Genomic DNA, 8,614 nt, shown 5'->3' on the forward strand with positions numbered 1-8,614 from the left:
GGCCACCATGGCTTCTTTGATGGGAGAATTCCTACTCAGCCCAGTAGACCTAAACCACGGTACTGTACGCAGCCAATGCCGAGGGGTCATCAGACATTAACTGCACTCATCTCACCGCAGCACCTTCATTAAGCCCTTTCTTCCATCCTCCTCATCTTCTCCCTTGGTGGAGAGCTGATCCCTGCTCCCTGCTCCCTGAGATGCCCTGATGACACTCACTGGAGTCACAAATGTCCTGAACTCATCCACTGGAGTCACAGTTCTCTGCTACCCCCTCTCCTAGGAAGCACTACAGGGTTCTGCTAGACACACTCCTTAGCTGCTACCAGGTGGATCCTTGAATTTTTCAGCATATCTTTTTATGACTCAGTTTTAATTGTCAGGTCCTATCTGGAAAAGTTTTACAATTTGACATGGCATTGAGGATTACATTTAAAAAAAAAAACAACCAGTAACATGTATATGGAGTGAAGTCACAGAATGGTCAACATAGTAACCTTTAAAATATTAATATAGAAACAGAAGTTATAAAGCTTCGAAGCCAAAGGAAAATCTAGAAATTATTATATTACTTGAGATGCAGAAAAAGAAGGAATATCAGACAAAGGAGGGCGCCCTGTGGAGGGTAAAGTTAGCAGATCTGAGAGATGTTCCATGTGCTGACCCAGCAGGGTTTCTCACTGTCTGTGTGATGTGGGGAAGGCAGATAGAGTCAGCAGGAACCTTAGACTTTGGGAGTTGGGTGGGAAAAATGAAACAGAATGAGAAGCAGAAAGAACTTTTGGATGGAGAACTTTGAGTTCAATTCAGCTATGCTGAGAGTTAACTAGAATAATACATGCATGCAATCAGACAGACACACAGACACACAATGTGAACAAGTCATTTTTTCCTAGTGTAGAACTAAAAAAAAAAAAGTCTCCTCTAAAGTTTAGATTTTGAATAGCAATTATGAAACTAACCTGTTAGAGCACACAGAACATCCCAGAGTCCATAATGGGGGGAAAAGGAGGCATGTCAGGGATCTAATCTGCAACATTATATGTGTCCATTGCTGCATCTTGCACACTAGAAGTTAATACGGTGCAAAATGTGTTTTTCAGATCCACATGTAGCATTACTGATACTTTCTTGAAAAAGTCTTTGCATCCTGGACACAAAGTTTTCTACCTAGGAAGGAAGAAATGGTTTTGAATTTTATTAAGGAGACAATTTTTCTCTTAACGACTACAGTTGGCACTTTGGGGAATATTTCTGTTTCTGTGAATTATATGTGCAGCTGGTGGGGAGGGCCTGAGAAGAAAAACATCCACCTTATTCTCATCCACTTGGCCTTGACAAACATCATAATCCTTCTTGCAAAAGGATTGCCAAAGACAATGGCAGCTTTTGGTTTGAGAAGCTTCCTAGATGACATTGGATGTAAGATCATTGTTTACTTGGAGAGGGTGGCTCGTGGGGTCTCCATCTGCACCAGCAGTCTCCTTACTGTGGTCCAGGCCATCATCATCAGTCCCAGAGCATCTGGGTGGAGGAGGCTAAGACCACAGTCTGCATGGCACATTCTTCCAATCTTTTCATTATTTTGGATACTCAATGCTTTAATAGGTATGAACCTAATCCATTCCATCACAAGTACAAGCCTGAATATATCACAGTTTAAGAATGGTGACAACTATTGTTACTTAATGCTAGAAAGTCAGAAAATAAAGTGGATTGTTCTCTCTCTCATGGTCCTGAGAGATGCTGTGTTTCAGGGAGCCATGGGAGCTGCCAGTGGCTACATGGTACTTCTTCTGCACAAGCACCACCAGCATGTCCTCCACCTTCAGAACTCCAAGCTTCTCTACAGAACTCCCCCTGAGCTGAGAGCTGCTCAGAGTGTCCTCCTTCTGATGCTCTGTTTTGTTTTCTTCTATTGGGCTGACTGTGCTTTTTCTCTAATTATGAGTCTCTCTTTAGTGAACAATTCCTTGATGGTAAATATTCACGAACTTATAACCCTTGGTTATGCAACTTTTAGCCCTGTTGTGTTGATTCACAGGGACAGACTTCTGGCTGAGTGCTGGCATGCTCATTGGGAGAATTCAAGAAACTATTTCTCCCATTTTTCTGTGCAATGAATGTGGATCAACTTTCAGTTCTACAATATTGTACATAAGTCAAAATATCTCAAAGTAGTATAGGCTTGCCTTTATTTTCAGACTATCTTCCTAGAGCCTCAAGTCTTAAAAGAAAGAAGGGGTGACCCTAGCAAATTAGAAACTTCATTCTCTTTATTGCCACACTTTGAAGGGACTTTATTCTTTAAACATTTTCATATTTGTATTCATTCCTTGTGTATGAATAGTCCTGTATTATGCTTGTATATCTTGTGTGTGCCTCTAGATGCTGGAAGATTTCATCAAATGCCCTGTTACTGATTGGAATAAGACTTGTCGTTCTGAACCAAAGTATGTTTGCTAGAAATTGAACCTGGATCCTCAGCAAAACCAGGTAGTACTCTTAAGTGAACCATCTCTCAAGCACTGAGAAAATGGTTTTAATTGGGATTTGTAAAATTGATTTATTACTACCATGACTGGAAGCATAAAGATGCATTTTGTAAAGTTTATCAAAATTCAAGTGATTTAATTCTGTTAGTCCAAGAAATTCAATATCTGGTACCTGGCACTCTTTTTTTCTAAATTTGAGTACCACAAGGCTATTTTGGGAATGTTCAAAATGTCTGTTTATAAGATTCCACCCACATAAAAGACTTTACAGAATTGAGAAAGGCTGACATGTGCTGTACAGTCAGTCACTAGATGATCAATGCTCAGTCACTGAACTTAAATGCCCTGAAACTTCTCACTGGTCTTATATTCATGAATATTCTATACAGGAATAAACACTGTACATAAAGGATGAACTGATTAATGAATACCCAGTTAAGTTTCATTTTTATCTGTCTATAGCTTCTATGCTGAGTAATAAAATGTGAATTTGCCCTTTTCAAAATACATAAATAAATGTACATGGAAGGTGACTGACCCTCCATGTTGAAAATCTCAGTTTTCTGTGCAGGCTTCATAAGAGCTTTGATGAAGATGTGATGCTGAAGAGTGTTTCAAGTTTTCAATTAAGGGTTCACTTTTAAAAAAGAAAGAAAGAAAAAAGAAAAGAAAAGAGACAGAGGCTTGTTTGCAGCTGCCCTTAGTTAATGCCAGGTTCTCTGCACAACACTATCCAGCTGTTTGTCACCAGAGCTGCGGAGGGTCTGATTCTACACTAATTTAAATGAAGGATGTCAGATGTGACACTTAAAAATTAAGGCATAAACCTACCTCTAATGTGCAATATTCCTTTACACTGTGTATTTATGTCACTGTGATTAGTTTAATAAAGAAGCTGACTGGCCAATAGCTAGACAGGTAGAGGTTAAGCGGAACTGGCAAATCAAAAAAGAGTTCAAAGAAGAAGGAAAAGATTCTCAGGAGTCTCAAGGAGATTCAGAGGAAGCAGAAGATGAACTTGCCTACTGAGTATAGGTACTGAGCCAGGTGGTAGCGTGTAGACAAGAAATATGGGTTAATTCAAAAATATGAGAGTTAGCTAGTAAGAACCCCGAGATATTGGTGAAGCATTTATAATTAATAATAAGTCTCTGTGTGGTTATTTGGGGAACAGCTGACAGGATAGAGCGGATTGGCTGTCTGGACAGACAACTCCCTACAGCTAACAATTGTACAGTTTTATTTTCAGTTATCATATCCACAACTATTTTTCAGATGTGTCACATCCAATTAAAACAGCTATAACAGTCTGGGTTTGGGGTACACTGTTGTTCTACTCTACCATGATGAGTACATTTTTTTCTTGATTACACTCTATATACAAAACTCTATATATTGCACTCTATGTATAAAAGTGAGTGATTTGTATCATATTGTACTATAGTTTATTAATTAACTTGGTTTTCAAACATAAAGATTTGTTTTTATTTATCTGTATGTGTCGTTGTCTGTGAGAGTGTGTGTGCCACATTTTAACAGGTACCCAGAAAAGGACACTGGGTCCTGAGGAGCAAGAGCTATATATAGGCCATCATGAGTCCTAGATGTCAGTGCTGGGTAAGGAGCCAGGATCCTCTGGAAGAAGAGCAGTCTGCTAACATCCCTGCTGCTCCTTCTCACATTTCTCATGAAGTGTGACTTGTTTGTAGGGGACATCCACTACTTCTCTGAGTCTCACCCTCTTCTGTTACATAGAGGACCAGACTAAAGAACACTTTCTCAGTCAGTCTGTGTAATTTGACTCAAAGGGAAGCTATGTATGAACATGGAGAAGGAGTGAAGAAAGATGTGTTACATCTGAATGATGAAAAGATTGTTCAACATTACGAATAGAGAGGGTTCATGAGAGATGCCCCACGGTAAAAGCATCTGCCAACAAACTAGACAACCTGATCTTTCTCTCATGCAGAAGACTGACTCCCACATGCTGTCCTCTGACCTCCACATGCATGCTATGACACATGCATACACACACAAAATTAACTGTAAAATAATTGAAAACGTTTTGCTTGGTGGTATTTCTTTTTTAATTTATTTTATTTTTCTTAAAAAAGAAAACAAACTATCTTTTTTCATTTTACATATCAATCCCAATTCCCACTCCCTCCCCTCCTCCCAGTCCCTCCACAAACCCCACACTCCACCCCACCCATTCCCTCCTCAGAGAGGGTAAGGCACATTGCTTTGGAGAAGATCCAAGGCCCCCCCTACTATATCTAGGCTGAGCAAGGTATCCATCCAAAGAGAATAGCTTCCCCAAAAGCCAGTATAGGCACTATGGATAAATCCTGGTGCCACTGCCCAATGGCCCCACAGTCTGCCCCAGCCTTACAATTGCCACCCACATTCAGGGGGTCTAATTTGGATATATGCTGGTTCCTTCCCTGTCCTACTGGAGTTGGTGAGCTTCCATAGCTCAGGTAAACTCTTTCAGTGGGTGTCCCCATCACATTCTTGACCTCTTTGTTCATATTCTCACTCCTCCCACTCTTCAACTGGACTTTGTTAGCTCAGCCCAGTGCTCCACTGAAGGTCTCTGCCTCTGTTTCCATCAGTGGCTGGATGAAGGTTTTATGGTGACATTTAAGATATCAGTCTGACTATATAGGGCAAGGCCAATTTGGGAACCTCCTCCTCTATTGCTTAGGGCCTTAGCTGGAGTCATCCATGTGGATTCCTGGGAACTTTTCTAGTATCAGGTTTCTTGATAGCCCCATAATGGTGCCATCAATTAAAATATCTCCTTCTTTGCTCTCATTTTTGTCCTACCTTCATGTGGGTTATCCTGTTCCCTTAAATTTTCCCCGCCCCTGCCCTTCTCCTCTCCTCTTCCCCTTACACGCTCCCTTTTCCTCCAACTTCCATGTGTCCACTTTTTGTCAGGTAATCTTGCCTATTTCCCCTTTCCAGGTGAATCTATGTATGTTTTTCTTAGGATTCACTTTGTTACTTAGTTTCTCTAAGATCATGAACTATAGGCTCCTTATCCTTTGCTTTATAGCTAGTATCCATTTATAAGTGAATACATACCATGTTCATCTTTCTGGGTCTGGGTTACCTCACTCAGGATGTTTTTTTTCTAGATCTACCCATTGACATGCAAATTTCAAGATGTTATTTTATTTTACTGCTGAGTAGTACTCCATTGTGGAAATGTGCCACATTTTCTTTATCCATTCTTTGGTTGAGGGGCATTTCTGTTGTTTCCATGTTCTGTCTATTACAAATAATGCTGCTATGAACATAGTTAAATAAATGCCCTTGGGGTATGATTGAGTATCTTTTGGGTATATGCCCAAGAGTGGTATTGCTGGATCTTGTGGTAGGTTGATTCCCAATTTTCTGAGAAAGCGCCATGCTGATTTCCAGAGTGGTTGTACAAGTTTGCATTCCCTCCAGGAATGAAGGAGTGTTTCCCTTATTCCACATCCTCTCCAGCATAAGCTATCATTGGTGTTTTTGATCTTAGCCATTCTGACAGGTGTAAGTCATTTTGATTCACATTTCCCTGATGGCTAAGAATGTTGAACATTTCCTTAAGTATCTTTCAACCATTTGAAATTCTTCTGATGAGAATTCTCTGTTTAGATCTGCACCCCATTTTTAAAATTGGATTATTTGGAATTTTGATGTCTAATTTCTTGAGTTTTTTTTAATAGATTTTAGAGATCAGTCCTTTGTCTGATAGTGTATTGGTGAAGATTTTTACCCATCCAGTAGGTTGCCTTTTTGTCTTGTTGACTGTGTCTTTTGCTTTACAGAAGCTTCTCAGTTTCAGATAGGACCTGGAATTGCTTACACTGCAGACTTGGGCTAGCACTCACCTTTGGGCTCACACAGCAAGGAGACCTTGAAACCCTTTAGTTGACTTGAGTGTAGTGCTAGGGTGGTTTGTGACAAGTTCTTACTGTTTATCTCTAGGTAGCTTCTAAGTCACAGTCATCCTGCTGCAGTCTCCCTGGTGCTGGTAATACAAGTTTGCACTCACTTTGTTTTTTGTTTTTTTTCCTTCGTTTGAGGTTTTTATTTATTTTTTTGATGTGGTCTCACTACATCACCATGGCTGGGATAGAACTGACCATATGGACCAGCCAGGATTCAAACTCATAGTGATCTGCCTGTCTCAGCTTCCCAGTACTGGGATTAAAGACATGCAGCATCATATCTGGCCGAAGGAAGTCATGTTTAAGAGCTTCCGATTTCTGACTCTATAGTTATTCATTTGGGAATTTGTTAATGACCTCTAATGTTCTTCTCATGGAAAATTATCACATAATTCATTAATTGTTAGAGACTCAGGATTGGATACTGCTACCATCACTATGTTGCTGGCATCTGGTGTCCCCACATGCAATGGAAGAAGCAGGAGTTGAAAGCAGAACCTAAAGCTAGGTGCTACCAGCTACCAATTCTAGGTGCAGGCCAGGATTCACAAAGGTCAAGTGTGCAGAAACATGCAGGGCAGAAAACTCTAAAGCAATCCTGTAATAATAACTAGGAAGTAGAAGAGCCAGGGATCAGTTTGAATTTCTAACTATATTCGGAGACCAAACAGCATAGCTTCCTTTATCATATGAATATGTCTATATGGGAGATGTGATGATGGAGTTCCTGGATGTGAAACAGTAAACTTCTGCTCCATCTAGAAATCAGAAAATCAACTTGATCTGACAGAGATCACAGTGACCTGGTTATTAACAGTATTGAGGGAAAAAATATGGGTAAGGCCATCGACTCCAGAAATTTTCTGAATCCCTTGACAATACACAACAGCAAATCATTCTACTTCAAAGACAACCCAGGAGATTCAAATGTAGCCCAGGAAATATTGAAGCCATGGAACAAAGACAGAGGTCACCATGTTTACTAAAGGGAGAGACAGAAGGGAAAACTGAACCAAATTAGTGCGACAAAGGGAGTGCTCTGCAAGGAAAACGTGCTTGCTGCCTACTGTAACATCTGAGTTTCATCCCAGAACCATGGTGGAAAGAAACAATTCCTGGGAATTGTCCTCCAACTTACCCTCCACACACACAAACCATAGAGCTTTTGTGTGCCCAAACATATACATATATACAGACATAAAATGAATCAATGTTTTTAAAGATATAAAATTCTATCTTTAGACAGAGTAGAAGCTGCAACACCCATAGACTCTGAGATGTAAAAGAGCTTAGACAGAATAGGAGCTGCAACACCCATAGACTCTGAGATGTAAAAGAGCTTGAATCAGCAAATTCTCCAAGTATCTGTACATAGGACATAGATAGGATGCACTGATTTAGCCCCTGCCATTTGGAATTGCATGATGGTAATATGATAGAATGAGATAATGGAAATGAAATAAGAAATAACTCCACAAGTTAGGAAAAAAATAGGTTATCTTCAACCATCCTGAGCTTGACCATGGGCAGAATAAACAAGGATTCGCACAACTTGATTTTCCACTATGGGGCTCAAGCAGTGTGGCTAGAAAATTTTGATATTTGTTCTGTGTTGCTGAATATTCCTTTACACTGTGTGAAGATGTGCCACTGTGATTGGCTCAGTAAAGTGCTAAATGGCCAATAGCTAGGCAGGAAGAGTACAGGTGGGACTTCTGGAGACAGAGACAGCTCAGAGAGGAAGAAAGGCAGAGTCACCAGCTGGATGCAGAGGAAGCAGGAGATGCAGGAGGAGAGAGAAAAGCCACGAGCTATATAACAGCATGGAGATTAATAGAAATGGGTTAATTTAAGTTGTAAGAGCTAGGTAGAAAGCAGCCTAAGCTAAGGCCAAACTTTCATAATTAATAAGAAGTCTCTGTGTCATTATTGGACAGGTGTCTGGTTGGACAGAAAAAGACTCTGAGACAGAAATGTAGTAATTTGAATGTGGTGATTTGTGTAAGAATGACCCTCACAGGCTCCTGTATTCGAAAGGATAGTCATCATGGTGGGGACAATATATGAGCAGTATTAGAAGCTGTGACCTTGGTGGTAGAATTATGTCAGCAGGGGAAGCTTGGTGGTTTCAAAAGCCCACTCCTGGCCCAATCTTTATCTCTTTCTCTTTCTCCC

The 8,614-nt window shown here is 40.3% G+C and overlaps 1 pseudogene; it reads left to right on the plus strand.

Annotated features, from left to right (window-relative positions):
- Positions 1–1,114: 1,114 nt before the first annotated feature.
- On the plus strand, positions 1,115–2,023 carry LOC102000045 (annotated as a pseudogene).
- Positions 2,024–8,614: the final 6,591 nt, after the last annotated feature.

This window comes from Microtus ochrogaster, unplaced genomic scaffold (genome assembly GCF_000317375.1).
Source record: "Microtus ochrogaster isolate Prairie Vole_2 unplaced genomic scaffold, MicOch1.0 UNK178, whole genome shotgun sequence".
NCBI lineage: Eukaryota > Metazoa > Chordata > Mammalia > Rodentia > Cricetidae > Microtus > Microtus ochrogaster.